This window comes from Maniola jurtina, chromosome 7 (genome assembly GCF_905333055.1).
Source record: "Maniola jurtina chromosome 7, ilManJurt1.1, whole genome shotgun sequence".
Classification (NCBI taxonomy): Eukaryota; Metazoa; Arthropoda; class Insecta; order Lepidoptera; family Nymphalidae; genus Maniola; species Maniola jurtina.
This window is the reverse complement of record NC_060035.1, coordinates 8,326,326-8,347,601: the sequence shown is the minus strand read 5'-3', so window position 1 is coordinate 8,347,601 and position 21,276 is coordinate 8,326,326. Positions and strand designations below refer to the sequence as shown.

The 21,276-nt window shown below is 33.8% G+C and overlaps 1 pseudogene; it reads left to right on the top strand.

Moving 5' to 3' along the window:
- The first annotated feature begins 1,071 nt into the window (after positions 1-1,071).
- On the top strand, positions 1,072-20,935 carry LOC123866800 (annotated as a pseudogene).
- The last annotated feature ends 341 nt before the right edge of the window (positions 20,936-21,276 follow it).

The following is a 21,276-nucleotide window of genomic DNA, read 5'->3' as shown; positions in this document are numbered from 1 at the left end:
TATTTTATACTATTCTAAAACCCCCAAGTGGTTTCTTTATTTTTTTTTAGTTCATAAAATAGGGGTAAGGTACGCTCTACAATAATTCGCATAGAGCTTTATAATGGTGTTCCGAATATTCGTACAAATTTTTAGCTTTATGCGAATTATTGTAACCTTGGATGTCTATTTTGACCGGACTATAATTTAGCCTGTATTTTATATCTTTACTGACTTTGCTTATTGCATTTAGATTAGAACGAGACAAGTGAGTATCCAAATATAAATTACCTTTTGGCCTCAATATAAACAAGTAAGTACTTTTTAGTGTCTTACCTTGGCTTTAAGGATAAAAAAATGTTTTTGCTTTCAATATTTGTGTCTGCTTTTATATTTTCATGAAACGCTATCAAAACAATAATAAAGAACCCAGACATCTGAAAAATTGAGAAATCAAGTCGTTACATACAAATGAGGAAGAAAAAATACTCAGTGGACGTTATCCATTTTGAGTGACTATCCGAATATCAATTTATAACCGACAGCTTCTAAATCCCATCAGCTTTGGTGGAGCATCAGGATTGTGGAGTTGGAATCCAAATCTTTTATGGAACAATGTTGCAAAGTTCCTTTATCGATGGAAAAAAGATTAGGTATCGGTTCAGAAATCTCGGAGACATCTGTGTAAATAGGTAGAAAAACACAACTCCTAAATTTTTGAAAGTCGGTTAAAAGTAGCCTTTGTTACTCCTTGGCTAATCTTCTACTTGTCATTGAAAATCACGTCAAAATAGGTAAAGCCATTCTGAAGACTAGCCCGTTCAAACAGACAGACAGACAAAATTTTTAAAAACGTGCGATTCAGTTATGGTATCGTTCAAATAACCATATGAGCTTAATATGAGGTAGTTATTTCGAAATTACAGACAGACACTCCAGTATAGAAGATATGTAGAGAAGTACTCTAGATATTCTGGGATAACCTACTAATCAGATGCCGCTAGGCCGTTAAGTAGTTCATCTTTGCTTCATCAATCATTACAATAGCTGCCATATTATACTCACAGTTACCATTTTCGTTATAAAATTAATTTTCTTGTATATAGGTACAGCTTGTGTCTTTAGTTTATATAAAAGCAAGAATCCTACGCGTAGAATATAACGTTACGCCTATTTGGTAAGTTAATGAAGTAGAAAAAAATAATTTTCCTACATTTCAATGAGGTACACATAATTGTCATGGTTTTCACAGACTTTATTTTAACAGACATAATACGTAAAAGTGTATGTAAGTAGCTATGAATATTCGAAGATCTTTAAATCAGTCATGAGTTTTTTGTGGGCTCTTCTAGCGCCTTTGGAATCCTCGCAGCTTAGTTTTGAGTTTACGTACCTAATTAATTTTCACCAATAGATAAACTTACATAATATGCAACAATCCTTACCATCAAAACATGTACAATTATAGTAGGTACTTACTTTGAATAAATAAATGCTAATTGATTTTGATCATAGATTTTCAAGGACTGGAATTGTTACTCATAGATTGTATCTTGTCTATAATAGTCGCACTTATTTCTTTGTAAAGGAATATTGCGTTGAAAATACTACAGGCGTTCATATCCTTTACCGCTACCCACCATGATACCTCTTTTGAAAACGTGGCCTTACCGGACATTACCAACAAGTCTAACTATTTTGTCTGCAACCATTATTTTTTATCGTTCAACCTAGAAATAAGACGCATTTATGTAGCATATAGATAGATATGTATTTCCCTATTATGTTGCTGATATCACTATAAGCAATTACTTACCTCATAGTATATTACTATGTTAAATGATGCTCGTGACTTAAAACAAACTGCGTAAACTCTTTTAATTTTGTCATAAAAAATTAGGTGTGCAGGTAATTAACATATATTAACACTATTCAAAATTTCATTAAAATTCGTTTGGTCATTGTGGCGTGAAGAAGAGATATTAAACCTTACATCTATAATATTATTAGATAAGATATGCCCGCAACTTCATTCCCGTGGATGTAAATTTCTTAACAATTCCCCGGGAACTCTATAAAAACGGCCTATCTCCATTCCTAAGCCATATCGGGTCAGTCATTGTTGGTGAAGGAATAACAAAACCCAAACTTTCATATGTATTAGGATTAGGATTTCAATAAATATTAGGATATTAGGATTAACAATCATGTATTACGTAAAAATTTATACTTATATGTAGTAACAATTAACGATTTAAATAAAAAACACTACAGTTGCAGTACAGTTCTTATAAGATAACCTTAATTCATACATCCATCCGGCAGCAGTTTATAAAAGCTGATTTTCATTCTCGGTGACTTAATTACGGCTAAATTATTCTGCCTTAACCTAAATTTAAATATTGCTAAAGAATTACATTCTTGTAATCTTACCGAACTTTGAAAACCAAAGTTCCTGCAAGAGTAGGTACCTACTTAAGGGCGAAGCGACCGGCCTGCCCGCGAAATTCAAATTTAATTTGGTTTTTCGCAATTTGTAAACAAATACTACAACGTAGGCTTATGGCATTCTGATTCCGACAGTGGCAGTATCATCCTCACAGGTTTATATAAAAATCTTTACTTGAAAAGGTCCAGTTTAAGAAATTAATCAAAGTATCGACTATTCTCACAAATTAGTGTGCCCCTTAAGTATTTCTTAATTTATTCCGTACAACTGACATATTTTTTTGATATTTTGCACGATTTATTTATTTATTTATTTATTTATGTACCGCCCACAGAGTTACACATTTAGATTAAATACATGTTGTTCCTTAAATTCTAGGGCTCTTATGCAACTCCACTTACGGGCAGTCAAAAACTATCATGTGCCTTCCAAAATTCGTAAAATCCGCATTCGATGCTAGTTATAAGTTTGCTAACCATTTTAAATTTACGATTTAACTTAAAAAGTGATTGAAGTGAATTTCATACAAGCTTCCTTACTAAGCGAGCGTTTTGAGGTTCGATAAAAAGTTGCTGATTTGACTAGTAGTCATCATTCCTATTGTTATTAGGCATGTGTAGCGATGAAGAAATAGTTATGAAGCGGATATGAACGTCATCATCATATTATATATCTACCCAAAATTGTTAAGATAATAATAATATTGTGTTGATGCAGCCGAGATAATATTATTTTTTTATTAACTTTTCCAAAGGCATAAATATGACCGGTGAACTTTTCAAATAAATGAAAATGCATGCTTTGCATAGTTTATGTTGCCATCTGTATGCAGATCTTCTTAGATAAAATTTAAATGAAGCATATCTTATTTAGTATCGATTTATTAGACTGAGCGAATCAATGTTTCCTACTCCTTAGGCTACTGTGTATTCTGAGGCATGGGTGAGTTTGCACTTGTGCGTCTGATTGTCTGTCATTCCACTTATCCAAACCTTGTAACTTTTAAATGAACGCACATTGGTACTTTAAGTTCACAAAATAATAATTATATGTAAATCTCTTAAAGGATTTAAAAGATTTTAAAACCAGTTCATTAAATGTAGGATAATGAACTGGTACTCCTCGTCAGTTACCTACAGTATTTTAAAATAACGAAGAGATCAACAGCTGATTAATCTCTTAACAGTCACGCATTGGTTCTGTTATTTTTATTACGCAGCGGGCTTACGAGTTACGGCTCGTCCACGTCCCATTTGCAGGAACTTGCAGGAACAGTTTTTCGCAGAATCCCGTTTGGTGGTGGGCGTGTTTCAAAACTGCTATCTACTACTACTCATTTAAGAATCCTATTTATGGGATCCAACTAAAAGCCAGTCCGGTTGAATTTTTCTATTCGGTTTTGTCACTTCTCAGTGGATCCCGCCGCCCTTCTAAAAGCGCGATGGAGTCGTACCGACACATCCATACTAATACTATAAATGCGAAAGTGTGTCTGTCTGTCTGTCTACTACATTTTGACGGCCCAACAGTTTAACCGATTTTGACGAAATTTGGTATAGAGTTAGTTTATATCCCGGGGACGGACATAGGCTACTTTTTATCCCGGAAAATCAAAGAGTTTCCACGGGATTCCTAAAGACCCATCCGCTCAACCGATTTGTATGAAATTTGGTACCGAGGTAGCTTGCGTCCATGTTATTGACATAGACAACTTTTTATCCCGGAAAACCAAACAGTTCCCACGGGATCTTCAAACCTAAGTCCACGCGGACGAAATCGCGGGCATCCTCTAGTACCTACTTAATATGTATTTCAACTAGCAGATGATGCTCGCAACTGCAATTATTGATTACTCATTGTTTTTCCAGGATACGAAGTATAATAATGTTTTGTCCGTATCTGAGATGTATGGTAGGTATCTCAGTAGATATACGTCATTTGTTTAACAGATGGGCCGTGAAAAGGTGATAACAGACACACTTTCTCATTAATATAATTATTAGTATGGATTATAAAATATTCATATAATAAGCGCCGCAAACGGTTTTTAGCGCTCTATTCCGTGAAAAACAAAGCATGTGAACACACCACTCAGATAATTGAGAGCTAGTAGGTATAAAGCCTCCAGAACAAGATAGCTATACGAACAAGCTCTTACGACTCATAAAATCATGGAACAGGATCAAATTTTCTAGTTTCAATCTATATTTACAATAAAATTTAACATATAAAAGACGCCATTAGACTCATAGCATTAAAAAAAACCATTGTTCTTGTACCTATCTACAGATGTTTCTAAAATATAGTTGGATTTGAGGCTGTGCTTGAGCGTGAAAATAGACCCTGTAATAAATCGAGTAGAATTCTATATAAACTGTTTTATATTTTTACCTAAACTGGTAATGTTAGGTAACGCGACAAGAATTGTATCATCGCTTAATTAATGCGAGTTCACTGCACTCTTCAAGGCTGATATGTGACCTTCTCATGTATCACATATTTTTAAACCAATTGTACCCATAAAAATAGTTACTGTAAAAGTATTGTTAAATTTTTGAACTGACTGTTATGTATTTAACTATATTACTTGAATTTTGAAAATGAAAATCGGAATTTTTTCGAGATACGAAAAAATAATATGTATTCGGGTAAATACCTACTTACCCAGATTAATATTTAACACAATGGAACCAATGTTCACTACAGACTGTTCTCTATAGTAGAAAGAGATTGTTACTACTGTAATTTAACCTGTTTTTTTTTTAATTTTTAACGACTCAAAAATAAGGGTGTTATAAGTTGACGTGTGTATCTGTGTATCTATGTATCTGTCTGTGGCATCGTAGCTCCTAAACTAATGAACCGTTTTAATTTAGTTTCTTTTGTTTGAAAGGTGGAGCCGATCGAGAGTGTTCTGAGCTATAATCCAAGAAAATCGGTTCAGCCGTTTATCAGCTTATCAGCTCTTTTCTAGTTATTACTGTAACCTTCTCTTGTCGAAGTGTTATAAATTTTTAATTTACACTTGTGTTAACTTATTTTTAAAAACAGTGCAACACTAATGTCAAACTATGAATTAATTCCAGAATTCTCACAAATTGCAAGTAAGTAGGAGCTAACATTGTTTGCAACATTTCAGTTTGTTCATTGTTCAACCAAAAAATAAACAAATCAATACAATTTGTATTGATTTGTTTATTTTTTGGTTTTATTATTTTGAGTAAGGATGACCAGTGATGAATTCCTTGAAATAAGCTATTCTAGGGATAATTTGGAATCAATTGAGAACAGTCAATTAGCGAGTGAAAACGACTAGTTTCCAAAGTTTTATCGATTTTTTAAATAAATTAATTTATTTTTTTAAACTATCTTAAAATTGATCGAATTCAACAGAAAAAAATATTTTGAGTCACCTTAAACAAATAAGAACTTTCCAATAATGCGCGACAGTAAGTATATGTATCCCATGTAGGACTGGGTTAAAAGTATCGAAGAATTTTACGAGGTTAGGTACTTACATGAGTGAGTCATATAGGAAAGTGACATTTACCTACTTATTTTATTTTGTTACGTACAGAATGCGTGCTAATAAACATTACAGCATTCCGTGAAAGTACTGTTGTCCTTTAAAATTCAAAGCACAGACTTACAAAATAAAAAACCATCTATAGTCCTTCAAGACGAGCAAAATAAAGTAAACACGCGTTTTAGGTACGTAGCAAGTTAACATACTTTTTAAGTACTGTGTCACATTAATCACACATTATCACTTAATATTCCCATTAATAACCATCTTAAAACCATAATATTGTTTGTATTTATAATATTATTATGAAAAAATGACATTTTAAATGTTTGACCCAAACAATCCATTTTTGTTAAAATTACTCCAAATCCCTTGTGTCAGGGATAATTTATAACTAACACATAAAAGTTAGTTACTAAAAGCATTTTAGTCTTTTTTGAAATAAGGTGACACAAAATTCTATTGAAATAAAATTTGTTGTGGTTTTATAGAGGAATACCATCTCAGGCATGTAGGTTTTCTCACGATGTTTTCCTTCGCCGATAAACCAAGTGTTATTTAATTGCTTAAAACGAACTTAACTCCGAAAGACTAGGAGTGCATGCTCGGAATTGAACTCCGGACTCTACAAATAGGAGTCCGACGTCATAACTCGTAGGCTAACCCTTTTCTTAGATTGTGTCCAACATCCGGATTTGATATACCGCTTTGCTAGAGTAGAATACGCATAAAACGTATGCAATCTGCTTACAAAACACGTCTACTTGCATTTTGGCAAATGATAACTCAAAAGCCAAGAAAATAATTTTAAAAACCACAAGTGAAATTTCATTCGTGATTGTGATTGGAATATTGTGAAATAATTGCGTTTCTTGAGTCCTCGTTTATTGTATAAGTGATAGTAAGATATCGTGCTTGCTAGGAATAGAGTGAACTATCGTATGGATGAGTGACGTAACGCGCCGGCAAATCCTCTCAGTCCATTCATGTGTCAATCTCAAGTTAATGGTCAGCTAGAATTGGCTCAGTTTTCAGTGCAAGTCGAGCTCGACACGCGTTCTTTATGCGGCCAACCAGCGCGCACATTGGGGACTCTTTATATATAAAGAGATCTTACGAAACCGTTAGCACATTCGGACTATAGCCTGTCCAGGAAGTCACCTGTATCCTCTCTCACCGGACAACACAAGATGTTACTCTTACTGGTAATTATTACGTATTTATACTCAGTACATTTATTACACTAAGTATTGCGGAATCTGCACGCGACCAGTAAATTAATAATTAAATTTAATGATTGTACATCAGTGTTATGAACTTTAGATCTGACGACCTTCCCGCTGATTGCGCTATGTTTTCAAAGACATGTCGCAAAAACTTAACTTCAAGTACACTGTTTAATCACTTTGTGCGGATGCGTGAATACCATTAGTGTGACGAAGTCGGCGTTTGCATTTACCTAAGAGAGACTTGAAAGGATTTAAAATAAAAGATCTTTACTTTTTGTACATACCTTAATTATTATAAGACGTTAAGGTCGAATTCTTCGTTATTTTTCTATCCTAACTGGTTTCCTACAAAAATAATTATGACAGCATAATATTATCCACACCTTCACATAAAAGTGTTTTGTTTGTTTTTTAAATGAATATGATTCGTGCATGATAATAGAAGTTTCGGTTTGTCGTGCCAAAATCGTCATGTATGTACTCTCAATTACCATAGGCCTAAATTGTTTTTATGTTTACGTTTCAGGTTATCGGGCTGTCTGCAATGGTAGAGATATTAGGTGCTAGTCCTGCTATCGAAAGCAAACCTAGTCCTCAAGTGTTACGTTATGATTTAGATACAGCAAATATGCCGAATTCTTACAAATACCAGTGAGTATATTATAAAATCTTTCTTTTTTAGAGTTTCGTACCTTACAATGAAAAAACGCAAACTTTACAATAACACCTTGTTCTCTGTCTATCTGTCTGTCTTCCCATTTGTCAAGGTCCTTTTCTTCAGAAACAGCTTAAGGTACTAAATTGATATTGAATATTAAGGTCAATGACCCATAATTGCTGAAAAAAAATCAAGTTTCTAGCTGTTCAATTTAACAGCTAGAAGCTCTTCAAAGCGTATTTTCATACAAAAAGACGGTCACTAACATAGCTTCAAATCTATAGGGCACTTCCTTTTGAACAGCAATCTTGAAAGACACGAAAGTAGGTCTTGTATCACAAATAAAAGAAACATCCGAATATAATAATAAATAGGTAATTATTATAAATCAAAAATAATTTAACCAAATAAAAAAAATTAAATATGAATCCTTCCAAAGTAAGGAACCCTCGATGTGACTCACACTTGGCTGTTTTTTTTACTAGAATAATATTATGGTTTGAAAACAAGTTTATAAAGTATCAAGGACAAAAAACAATTGTATATAGGTATGAGTAGTTGTTATTATTAGCCAAAAATAACATGACAATCAAAAGTGGCAGAAAACGATCGTTTCAAAATGGTTTACTGATAAAAACGTTTAGTGTATCGTTTGGTAATGGTATATACTTTATTTATACTATCGTATTCCGAATAAATTCAGCTCTTCTCTCAAGGCTCCAGCGGCAATTAGTTACTACTATCTCCCAAGCCTTTAACAGGGCTCTCTCCGTCACTTACTCCATACTTACAATCGTAGTCCCAATTTCATTTTAATATTAAGCAACCAAAGTCTATGAAATTTTGCAGACATATTCTAGAAACTAATATCTGTGCCTGTAGTGTTTAAGACGCCTCCTCAATATTCCTATTCGCCAACAACTTAGATTCAACCTATTGACCTCAATAATGACGTCAGTATTTTGACTTAACTGACTCAACATTACAAACAATTATTATTATTTGAACGTTTAAGATGACGTGTAGCGACTTGAATAATTAAAAAAATTGTAAAAAAATTAAATAAAAGAAAATGTGGGAATAAAACGCACCCAATTTTCTATCGTCACCAAGCGGGTTGCTAACCAAGAGCTAAGCTAAGTTAGTTTAGCTTAACTTGCACAGCTGACGCAGTTTTTCATACTTGTGTGCAGACTGCAAACTAAGCTATAACTATCTAAAATATTAAGCAAAACTAAATTGTGTGAGCCGCAGCAGCTACACGCGTTAAGCTAAGCCCCTCCCACCTACTCTGGCAACCCTTCCCAACACTGACTGAGCTTTCGCTTAGTTTTGGTGTGCACGGGACATAATATTTCTAGTTTAGCTCAGCTTAGTATAGCTCAGCTGACTTAGTTTAGCTTTAACATAGCTTAGTTCCGGTCGGCAAGTGACTTAAGGCTTTTCCACTATTTAATCATAAAATCAGCAATCAGATAGTAACTTAACTTACATGTAACTTAAGTTTAATGTGTTGGTCTTAGTAGGTACTTTGATTTATAAAGCATTGGAAAATCTACTTGCCGAAAACTCCCGAGGTACTTATATGTTATTGGGGTCCTTACCCGCTACAATATTCCGGCATTTTTTCAATTTAAATATTGCTTATTGGGTATCATTGGATATCCAAATAGTAAAACAAAATTAATGTTAACAAGTTTAGTGATTCACGGATGTTCATATCTAAATTTATTTTTTATAAATTTAATAGGTAGGTTACTCTTTTTTATCTTATTTAAATCGGTGTCGTAAGCTTTTAAAACCTATATCGGCTATCGAAAGTTTTTGCTCATTTGCATTCGTTATGTCGTCAGAAACTATTATGTTTTGGAATTTACGAACTCGCGGGCATCCTGGATTAGATTACATCACGAGACAAGTTAAATTACAACGTTAATTGTTTAAAAGTGACTATGATCTTGCAACATGTATTTTTTGTATCTCTTATCAGAATAGAATATATTTTTATTCAAATTCACTTTTACAAACGCTTTTGAATCTTCAAAAGAATGCACCACTGGTTCGTAAACATTCCTACCGAGAAGAATCAATCTATTAATCAGTCATCTGTTTTTAGGGTTCCGTACCTCAAAAGGCAAAACGAAACCTTATAGGATCACTTAGTTGGCTGTCTATCTGCCTGTCTGTTCGTCCGTTTTGTCTATCAAGAAAACCTATACGGTTCTTTGTGTTGACCTAGAATCATGAATTTTGGCCGGTAGGTAGGTCTTATAGCACAAATAAAGGAAAAAATCCGAAAACCGTGATTTTGTAATCAGATCACAAAAATATGATTATGAACAAATAATAGTAATAATAATTAGTATTTTCAAAGTAAGATAACTAAACAAAGTGGGGTATCATATGAAAAGGCTTTAGCTGTACATTCTAAAATAGATATTTATTTATTTTCATACATAATAGTTTTTGATTTATCGTGCAAAATGTCGAAAAAAATACCCGAGTCGGAACCCTCCGTGCGCGAGTCTGACTCGCACCTGCCTGGTTTTTTTTAATTATTATTTTAACCATAGTGGTGTAAAATCTGAGATATTTTATACATATATTTGTCTAATGATTAACTCGGTTAGTATTTTGTTACTAACTGATTTTTACCTAATCTCTTCTAATAAGAATATGAAACTTGTCCACCCACGTTTAAGAGTTTCCAGTCACTATAATATTAAGTATCATGTAGGATTATAATGTACCTACATGTTAATCTAGTAGAATCTATTTTTCGAACTGGTGTTAGAATCACTACTGACTGAAAATTTCATTAGAAAGAACCTGTGAAAAATAGGCCTAGCTACATGAATTACTAACAGCTATTTGGGTAGGTACACCTGTGTATATTTCTTACTAAACACTATCTACATACTTTGTAACAGTAATATTATGTAGGTATATGCGACTTGAAATGGAGAAATCGCTTTATTTGTTATAGTTTATTAGAAAAAAAATCACGATTTACAATTCAGAATACACATAGGCATTGATATTTTTTATTTATTGATTTTTATCAATACCTATGTAAGAATATAGATATAAATATTGATTTATATTTGCTAGAATGCAGTGTTGTTAGATTTGTCTATCAGTTCGTTACCTATGCGTTCTCGCATCTTTCATCCGATTGAGTTAAAAGTTTAGTATTGTTGTTGGGACTTACTGGAAGCTGATAGCTGGAAGCTTGATGATGAAATCAACGTACAAATAAGGTGTCATGCGTGTTGCATCGCAATGATGCCGGATATTATATAATAAAGAAAATAAAAATCAGACCAAGTAACACGCAGACGGTGGCAATATTTTTAAAACTTGGTATCCTGCTTTTTATAGCATTCGAAACATACGTTCTTTGACCTCTAATCAACATTTTGAACATTTTTAATTAAAAATACAGATTTTCAAAACAATGACCGAATACCTACCTAGTAATAAAGAAGAACACGCAAAAACAGGCGTGAGAATCCATTGTTGAATATTTGATATTTCATATCCGTGACCAATCTATATTATTGTAAAAGAGTTACAAGTGATTTTGACGGATGTAAAAATTTAAATATCACTCCATTAAAATTTAAGGGCACTCAAAATTATTTTATATTGATTCATAAATCAAAAGTAATATCATACTCGTCGCTTTGAATATATTAGAATCATAATTTATTAAGGCCAGATGTATTTACTGAATAAATGCCTAAAATAAAACAAAGAAGTAAAAGTCAAATAATTTATTCAAAATAGGTAATAATGTACACTTTTGACTCTCAATTGTTGGATTTGTAAGATAATAATATAATTGTGATTACGTAAACTTAAAACTGAAGCTACGATAAAGAAGCCACACCAACAAAATTAACCTACTCCTACCATAATATGAAAATTTAAAGGAAAACAATTTACTAATCATGAGTGAGTTACCTAATTGTCATTAACTAGGGATGACTTAGGGATAGGATAACACTAGATATGGAATTCTGTTTTATAATAGTACGACAAAATGAAAAAATGAAAAAATATTTATTTAACAAAATACAACTTTTTACAATTTTTTTCACTGTCTGATAGTACCCACACTAGGTACTAATCCTGTTTAATGGGTTGAAATTGAAGATAATCGTATTTTACTGTGTAGTTTGTTCACCTGTGCGCACTTATCTTAAAAATACTGTACGGATTGTGCGATAAAAAATTATATCAGTGTAAATTTGTCGAATAATTCGGCAAAAATTACGCTACACAATTAAGCCCTAATTCACACGAGCGTTAATAAAGCGTTGCGTTAAAACCCGGCGTTACGATGACAATACAAAGTGCGCGATAAAAAAGCGTTGACGTGTGAACAGATACTTGGGAATGCATTAATTGTTCTATATGAACGCTTTTGTAATGGACGTTAAAAAAGCTCTCGTGCGAATTAGCCCTTATTAAATTCAAATTCAAATCATTTTTATTCAAGTAAACTTTTACAAGTGCTTTCGAATCGTTGCTGTTGTCGAATGCTGTTCCTACCGAGAAGAACCAGCAAGAAACTCGGCGGTTGCTCTTTTCAAATGTACAATTTACAATAATATGCCATACTGTATACAAGCAATTGCAGCGCCGTGTATTGCTGGAGCGAATCAAATCCAAGCTTTTTTGTCATTTACATAATCTTCGATTGTATAATAAGCTTTTTTCAGGAGCATACTTTTAATAGATTTTTTAAACTTGTGTAAAGGCAAGTCTAAAATTGATTGTGGAATTTTGTTGATTGTGAAATTAGCAAACGTTGCACATCAAATAGACCTTTAGAAGTTTATAAAAACAATATTTAAGTACTTGCTGGATAGATATTCCTCTATTGGTGTAAAGAAATCTCCCAACGCTTACTTTACAACTGCGAAAAGCAACGGAATACATACTTCTCTATGGCAGGCCGGATCTCTAATATTTTAATGATTTTTTTACTTATAGATAGTTATTATATTTTATTTCTTTGAATCAAAAGTTAGAGCTCTTTAATGAGTCATCACCGAATCTACAGTCTATTGAGAGGCTACGAAACAAACACGATGGAATGCTATCTAAAAATATGTAAATTGCTCTATATTGTCTTACATGAACAATGGGTAATAGCCTTATTTAAGTGGTTTGTTTTACGTGATTCGATATTGTTATTGGCGAAAGTAAACATTCGAAAATAAGGCCGTGAACGTATTAACAGGGCTCTCTCCGTCACTCGCTTCATACAATCGTAGTTCCAATTTCATTTGAATATTAAGCAACCAAAGTCCATGAAATTTTGCAGACATATTCTAGAAACTAATATCTGTGTCTGTGGTGTTTTAGATTTTTCTAAAAATATGTAGTTTTAAAATTACAGGGGCTCAAAGATTTGTATGTAAATTTTTAAGACCGCGTAACTTTGAAACCGAATATTTTAACAAAAATCTGGAAAACCACAGACATAGATATTAGTTTCTAGAATATGTCTGCAAAATTTCATGGACTTTGGTTGCTTAATATTCAAATGAAATTGGAACTACTTTTGTGTGAAACGAGTGACGGAGAGACCTCTCTTAAATACGTTTCCGGCTACTATCTTATCTATTACATATACATTATAGTACATTGATCGTTAATTATTATCTTTCTTTGTATTTAAATAGGTGACATATTGAAATAATTTGATGGCAAATTTCTATATCCTATAAAAATTAATATACCTATTTCTATTTATGTATATTTAATTTGTAGAGCTTTCCCAGCGCGAGTCCAAATTCTTACTTTTTGTCAGTCATTCTGAAACACCAGCTACATTCAGTTCATATGTTCAGTTTTTATCCCTCATTGTCAAAAGTAGAAGTTATCAGTTCCTAAGTTTCATTAATGAATCTTTTGCAGGCTGACATGATTTTTAATAAAAATAAGTAGAAAAGTCAGCCACCAAGCAAACCCCAAGTACCACCACGCAACACCACACAGACCCACCAACACACACTTGACGCATGTTGTACCATACAGATTTACCTTTTTCAGCGAATTATACCAAATTACGCTTTTGGGTCCTTGTACCAACCACTGTAGTCTGTACCACTTAGTGGTCTGTGACTACTTATTACAACACACACAGGAAACAATGTGTTTTGATAAAATAATTCCAAAATTGGCCAATGGTACAAATCATCCGCACATTAGGTATAATTAATACTTAGGGCCCATTAGGGCCTGTTTCACAACTTCCAGATAAACTTTATCTAATGAATAAATTTGACGCTATGACAGTTTTTGTATTGGAAATATGTCAAAGTGTCAAAGTTTATCTGGCGGTTGTGAAAAAGGCCCTTACCCTTACCTCAAAAGTGTAGGTACTTTGTTTTATTCGTCGTATGCAATGACTTTCTAAGCAAGGACATCGCACTGGCGCGCATAACAAGGGACCAAGTAAGTGTGCTTATACTCGGTGTAAGCACACTTTCTTCATTAGTCGCATGTTGACTGCAAAGCTGTCAAGACGCCTAAATGCGCGATCAAAAAGTGCCAAAATAATACGTTAACGACGCAGAAAAGAGATGGTGTGACTTACCACCGGTAAGTTAATTTTATTTACGTAAGATAACATGCGAAAAAGTATAAAATATTTAGTAAAACCATTGAAAATACTAGAAATATCTAAAATTATTTACAATGTTCCCATTCCTTTCTCTCACGCACATCGGAAAGAGACAGATGGAAGGGCGCGTCACGAATGTCGGAAAAACAAAACTGTGGAGTAGCTTTTTTTTTGTTCAATGTAAAATCTATTGGCCATTATTGTATCACATTTATTTTATTACTAGCTGTGCCCGCGACTTCGTTCGCGTGGAATAGCTCTCAGCGCGCTTTATATAGCCACGGACGCTCAGGCGCGAGGCGTGTATCTGTACGTTAAAAATGTTCGCCGTGATTCTTTAAATTGACATAACTTTTTTATTTATGAACCGATTGACATGAAAGAAACACTAAATGTTAAGTGAAGCTTACTACAATATATTAGTGACAACCGTATCTAAATCGAATAAGCCGTTTCTGATATTAGCGTGCACAAACACACAGACAAACAGACAAAAAAAAAATTTATTACAATTTCGGGTTCGGCATCGATAAAAAAAAAGTAGCAGGGGTTGTTATTATTAACAACCCCTGCTACTTTTTTTTATATATTTCCATTGTACAGACACCACTTTTCTACAATTTTATTATATGTATAGATAGATCTTTTGACGACCTCCAGTGCGCAGTGGTAACGCGGTGGATTTGTATGACGAGGGTCCCGGGTTCGATTCCCGGCTGGGCCGATTGAGATTTTCTTAATTGGTTTAGGTTGGCTGGTGGGAGGCCTTTGGCCATCTTGATTCAAGGCCCATCTTGAATCCGCCATTTTGGTTTTATCCCCCTTTCAGCTCCCTGTCAATTGGATGAAGTTCTGAGTGACATTTGTTCGAGCACCCCCCACCTATCTTCAATACCCTGGCCGTGCTCCTCACCGAAATCCTCAATCATCAGCTCTATCCATATTTTTCCTCCAAATCATTTTTTGTCCTCTATACGAAACCATCGGTAAAAAAAAACATACAAAATTTTACAGAAGAGGTGATCAAATGAGTCAGTCAGTCAGTCAGTCAGTCAGTGAATCAGCACGAGCAGAATAGTATATAGTATAGATATAGTATAATAGTTTCATATTTACAAAAACGAAAAATCTCTCAAAGAAATAACAAAAATTAATAGTGCTACACTACTCCATTCCATTTTTTGTTCAAGTTTGCTTCTAAAATCACCTTATTCAGCTTCGAGTGCAATAATCGATTTACATTGCGGCTTAATCAGTGAGGTTAGTTTACAGGACTTGAATGTTAGCGGGAATGTATAGCAGTTATATAGTTAGGTATAGAATGTGAGCAGTTGAAGCTACATAAGGTGAATTTAGAAACGTGTGCCATGTTTGGGCTCTTGTGTTGTATGCCACGATGTGTCCATGCTTAGAAAGTCATTGGTCGTATGGTAAGACACCTACTGAGTTTATTATTTAGGAGGAAATGTCTACATTGATTTTAGCTTCTTGCTCCAGAAAAATATATATTCGAGTAAGTAGGCACTCTTGTTTATTTTCGTGCTTCATTTATGTTTGTACCTTGGTTTTAATCTGTACCTATCGCGGTTGTCCATCAAAACCCGACTTAAAACATTATGTTCACTTTACAGCTAAGATTCTTTCGAAATTACAGTTACGAATGAATAAAAACAATTTAAAAATAAGACGGTCGGTCAAATTAGCCAACTTACACCACCGACTGCTTCTTCTTGTCATGTTAAAATTTTTAAATGTTACTGTCCTTAAAAGGCTTAATGAACTCGAACGCGACAATGACGTTATAAAAAGTAGAACAGAGCCGTCAAGTGCAAAAAACTTGGTTATTGAATAATGTGCTACGCCTTCTTCAAGTTGAATGCCCGTTTATGTATTGAACACCCGAATACCCTTTTATAAATTTTTATTTCTCCGCCTGTGTTATATAATTTCAAAATAACAAACTTAAGTCTAGAAACAACAACAAGTTGGCTAAAATTAATTGGAATCTGGTGAAGACGATGAGTCGTAGATACGTGAATGTTTTAAGTGAAATTAGATATTTTTTATTTAACTGTCCGCGATTGATTTATTTGGTTTACGGATATTTTGTTACCTTCCTATACAAATAGGATTCTAGAGAGCTTTCCAAATTGGTTGCACTTCATTTTTTCCCTAATGAGACAGACATTTTAGTTATTTGCTTGTAAGAATTCAAGACTCTTTATTTATAAAAGGTAAAATATAAAGTTATAAAGTAGGTAAGTGTGCCACATAAACAAATAACGTCGCATATCCAAAAACAGAAATAAACAAGTGTAAATTAAAAATTTATAACACCCCCGACAAGTGAAGTTACAGTAACTAGAAAAGACCGAAAAGACCTGATAACTTTCAAACGGCTGAACCGATTTTCTTGGACTATTCCGCGCCTACGATCCAAAGTATCAGAGTTTTCCAAAACATCATTTTCAGATAAATAATTATGTATCAAGGCAACGTCCATCTCGACAGCTTGACATTTGTCAATTGACATAATATTATGAACCTAACGGTTATGTAACCTTCTTTTCTACAAGAAAACTAGAAAAAACCTGATAACTCTTAAACGGCTGCACCAATTTTTTTGGATTATAGCTAAGAAAACTCTCGATCAAGCCACCTTTCAAACAAAAAAAAACTAAATTAAAATCGGTTCATTCGTTTAGGCGCTACGATGCCACAGACAGATACACAGATACACAGATACACACATACACAGATACACACGTCAAACTTATAACACCCCTCTTTTTGGGTCGGGGGTTAAAAATATATAAAATATATTGAAATACATTGAACTAACTACACTTGTGACTCATATTATTATCAGCTGTTTGATGATAAGACGAACTTAACGTATGGTAAAAGCTTCGAAACGATAAAAGTAACTTACTTATAGTTTTTTCGTTGTAGCATAGTACAGGTGACCGGCGAAAGTTTGATATGACTAGAGATTGGGCAACGTTAAAAATAGTTAAGTATAATAAATATAAGTTAAGCATAATACATAAATTGCCATTCACGAGCTTGATTTAAATTGCTTGATTGTAAAGTCCATCTCTAATCGACAATGACTAAATATTGTAGACACAGTAGTTAGTTACCCATGGAGTAAAATAATAATCTATTGAATGCTTATGAAATTTAGACATTACAAAAGTTTATAGGCCGGTCAACCAATTAATTTAAACGCCATTTGTCGGCGGAGCTATTTAAGTACCTACTAAATAGCAGTATAGTGCGATCAGGTTTATGTGTATGTTATTTTATATCATTAGATACTTCACATACATAAGTATTTTGTTTCAACATGATCGTTTAATGTACGTATGACTTACGGAAAATTTTCTTACGTAAGGTACACATGATGTATAAAGTATTTATAGAACCAACACTATATTATGCTCATTAAACCTACTTATTCATCTATTAAGTAGTAAAACATAAAATCTAACTTTACTATGTATTTCTTAAAGAGCCAAGGAAAAAATGAATGGTTCATTAGGTACCTAGGTATGAATCAGCACTAATATTGCATCGCATATCTCTGAAACGACCAAAAGAAAGAATACAAAGAAAATAAAGTACCTACTTACGAAAGATCCTAATATTCGGAACAAGCGAAATGACCATCTTTGCATGCTATATGTGCACTACTTAGTTATCAATTAGTTTTAATTTCTATAAGTCCTTTTATTTATCTGGGATTTAAAACGAACATATTAAATACTATCACTTTAGTATTGTTATTTTGTTTAGGTACTCGTGCACAATTTAAAAGAGTGTTTATGTAAAATCTAAACCAGCTAATGCTGCTCGGACAACGAATGTGGCCTGGTGTTACGGCTGTACATCGCGTTCTACGCCATGCTACGAGATAACTGCCTATGTGTTAGCTAATATTAAAGATAGAATCTAGAGAAAATATGCCGAAGATCAGTGATTTTCCCTACATACCTAACTGTTATCTTTTAAACTCTCAGATTGTAAAGTTACACACATTACCTAGTATCATACAATCTTTCTAATCCTTTTCACCCCTATGTTTCTACCAGAAGCTTTAATATGATATGTGAGCCTCGGGTAACTTCGCCATAAGTACAAATGGCATATTTTTTATGTAGCTTGCTACATTATTTGGCACAATACCTACTCCTAAGCTAGTACTAAGCTCAGAAATCCTACGCTCCGCCTCAGGAATGTAGGAAAGTCATTTGAGGGAATGAGTGTAATAATTTATAATAAAATTCCGCAGTCAATTTTAGACTTGCTTTTACAAAAGTTAAAAAAATCTATTAAACGATATGCTCCTGGAAAAAGATGTAAATGATAAAAAAGCATGAATTAAACTTGTTAAAGTAATGCGCGGGGCTGCAATTGCTTGTATAGTATGGCATATTATTGCAAATTGAACAATTGAAAAGAGCAACCGCCGAGTTTCTTGCTGGTTCTTCTCAGTAGAAACGGTATTCCGAACCAGTGGTAAATTATTTTGACGATTTAAAAGCACTTGTAAAAGTTTACTTGAATAATAATATATACTATTCTATTCTATTCTATTCTATTACGTAGTCAGGCTCTTCCATTGCGCCCATAATATGCTACGACTTACGAGTACCTACCAGAAGACCACTTTCAGCCTAATCTACTCTCTAAAATTCTCTATTCTACTTTCTAAGTTAAACAAAAAAAACTAATGTTTATGATAGATTTTGGATGTCACCCAAGTAGTACACGTTATTTTACACAAACAAGTCACGCTAGGACACTCGGGTATTGAGTTTATCCGCTTACATCATTTTAATGTACCAAAAACATAGGTACTGTACAGAATCAATAGGTTGCCAATTTCCAGTCATGACTTTTATATCTATTGTTCTTTTGTAATCTCACTTTATTTGGTTATTGAGATTCTCATTTGCTTGGATTGCTACTTTAAAATTTCACTGATATCTTTCATTAAAAACCGGTCGAGTCCGTGTCGGACCACGTGCAGTGTAGGGTTCGGTAGTTGCCCATCACAATATACCAGCTTGTTTTACACAGCTGATAACTTTATCTATTAAAAAAAATTCAATGTATACGACTCCAAGTACATTTTGTAAGTTGGTTGACTTGTAAAGCCTACTTAGCTGTGAGATTTAACTTCGTTATATACATAGTTGTACAACTGTATAAAAAAGCAACCATTTAGCGACACTTGACGCTGAAAAAAAATTGATCCCATTTTTAAATCGCGGTAATTAAAGCGTCACCCCTATACATATAATCTAATCCATGCTTATCTATACTAATAAATAAAATTGGAGTGTCTGTCTGTAATTTCGATATAACTACTTCATATGGTTATTTGAACTGACTGAATCACACGTTTTTAAATTTTTTGTCTGTGTATCTGTCTGTCTGTTTGAACGGGCTAATCTTCGGAACGGCTGAACCGATTTTGACGGGATTTTCACAGACAAGTGGAGGATTGACCAGGGAGTTACTTAGGCTACTTTTTTAACCGACTTTCAAAAAAGGAGTTGTGTTTTTCTAACTATGTACCTACACTAAAATCTCCGAGATTTCTGAACCAATTTGCGTAATTTTTTTAATCGATAGAAGAACGTTGCGACATTGTTTCATAAAAAATATGGATTCCAACTCCTCAATTCTAATGCTGCAGGGGACCTGACCACCAAAACTGATGGGATTTCGAAACTGTCGGTTTTAAATTGATTGATATTGAAGTTGTCTTTACCAAGTAAAGACTTTGTCGTTGATCTCGAGGACCCAACTCCTCAACCCTGATGCTGTAAGGAATTGCATTCCTAAATCCTGGTGATCCCTCGGGATTTTCAAAGGATTATCTGTTTAAATGTTTTACGTGGTACAGAAACCACTGGGAAATCATCCCATGTCGTGGGAAATCAAGAGTTCCCACGGGATTTTTATAAATCTAAATCCAAGCGGGCGAAGCTGCGGGCATCAGCTAGTCATAAAATATATCCATAAAGATAAAAGTATCCCCTAATTTTAATATTGTGGCAAGAATTATTTTTTTATCATATTCACGTACAACTAGCTTCAGCCCTCAATAATTACTTTTATTATCTTAATATTAATATTTATTATATTATTTTCAGCTACGATGCAAGTGACGGGTCTTCGCGAACGGAGCACGGCGCTATGGTCGATACAGGCAAGGGTGAATTGGCACTAGACGTCCTAGGCGCCGTCCGTTGGTACGACGAGAAAGGCCATCTCTATGAAATGACTTACAAAGCGGGAAGAAGAGGCTATAGGACAATAATAAAAATGTTATCGTAGGAATCATACGAAATGAAATTCAACGAGACTAGAAGTGATAATTATTGTAATAATTTATTTGATTGTCCATTATAATTTATTTATTAAACTAAGTTATTGACAACGAACGTCTTTTAACGATACTCCTATAAAATTTTAAATATTTCTTTCCGCCCATCATATTCATCATCATGATGAACCCATCAACGGCTCACTAGGCACTGAGCACGGGTCTCCTCTCAGAATGGGAAGAGTCCACCACGTAAGTACGGATTGGCAGACTTTTCCCACCTTCGAGAATATTATGGAGAACTTTCATACATGCCGGTTCCCACACGATGTTTTTGCCTTCATGATTCAAGCAAATGACAAACTTTGAAATGTTAGAGGCGTACCCGAGTTTGAACCCCTCAACCCTTCTAACAGGAAGCCCACGCCTTAACCACTGAGCTATCACCATTTTTT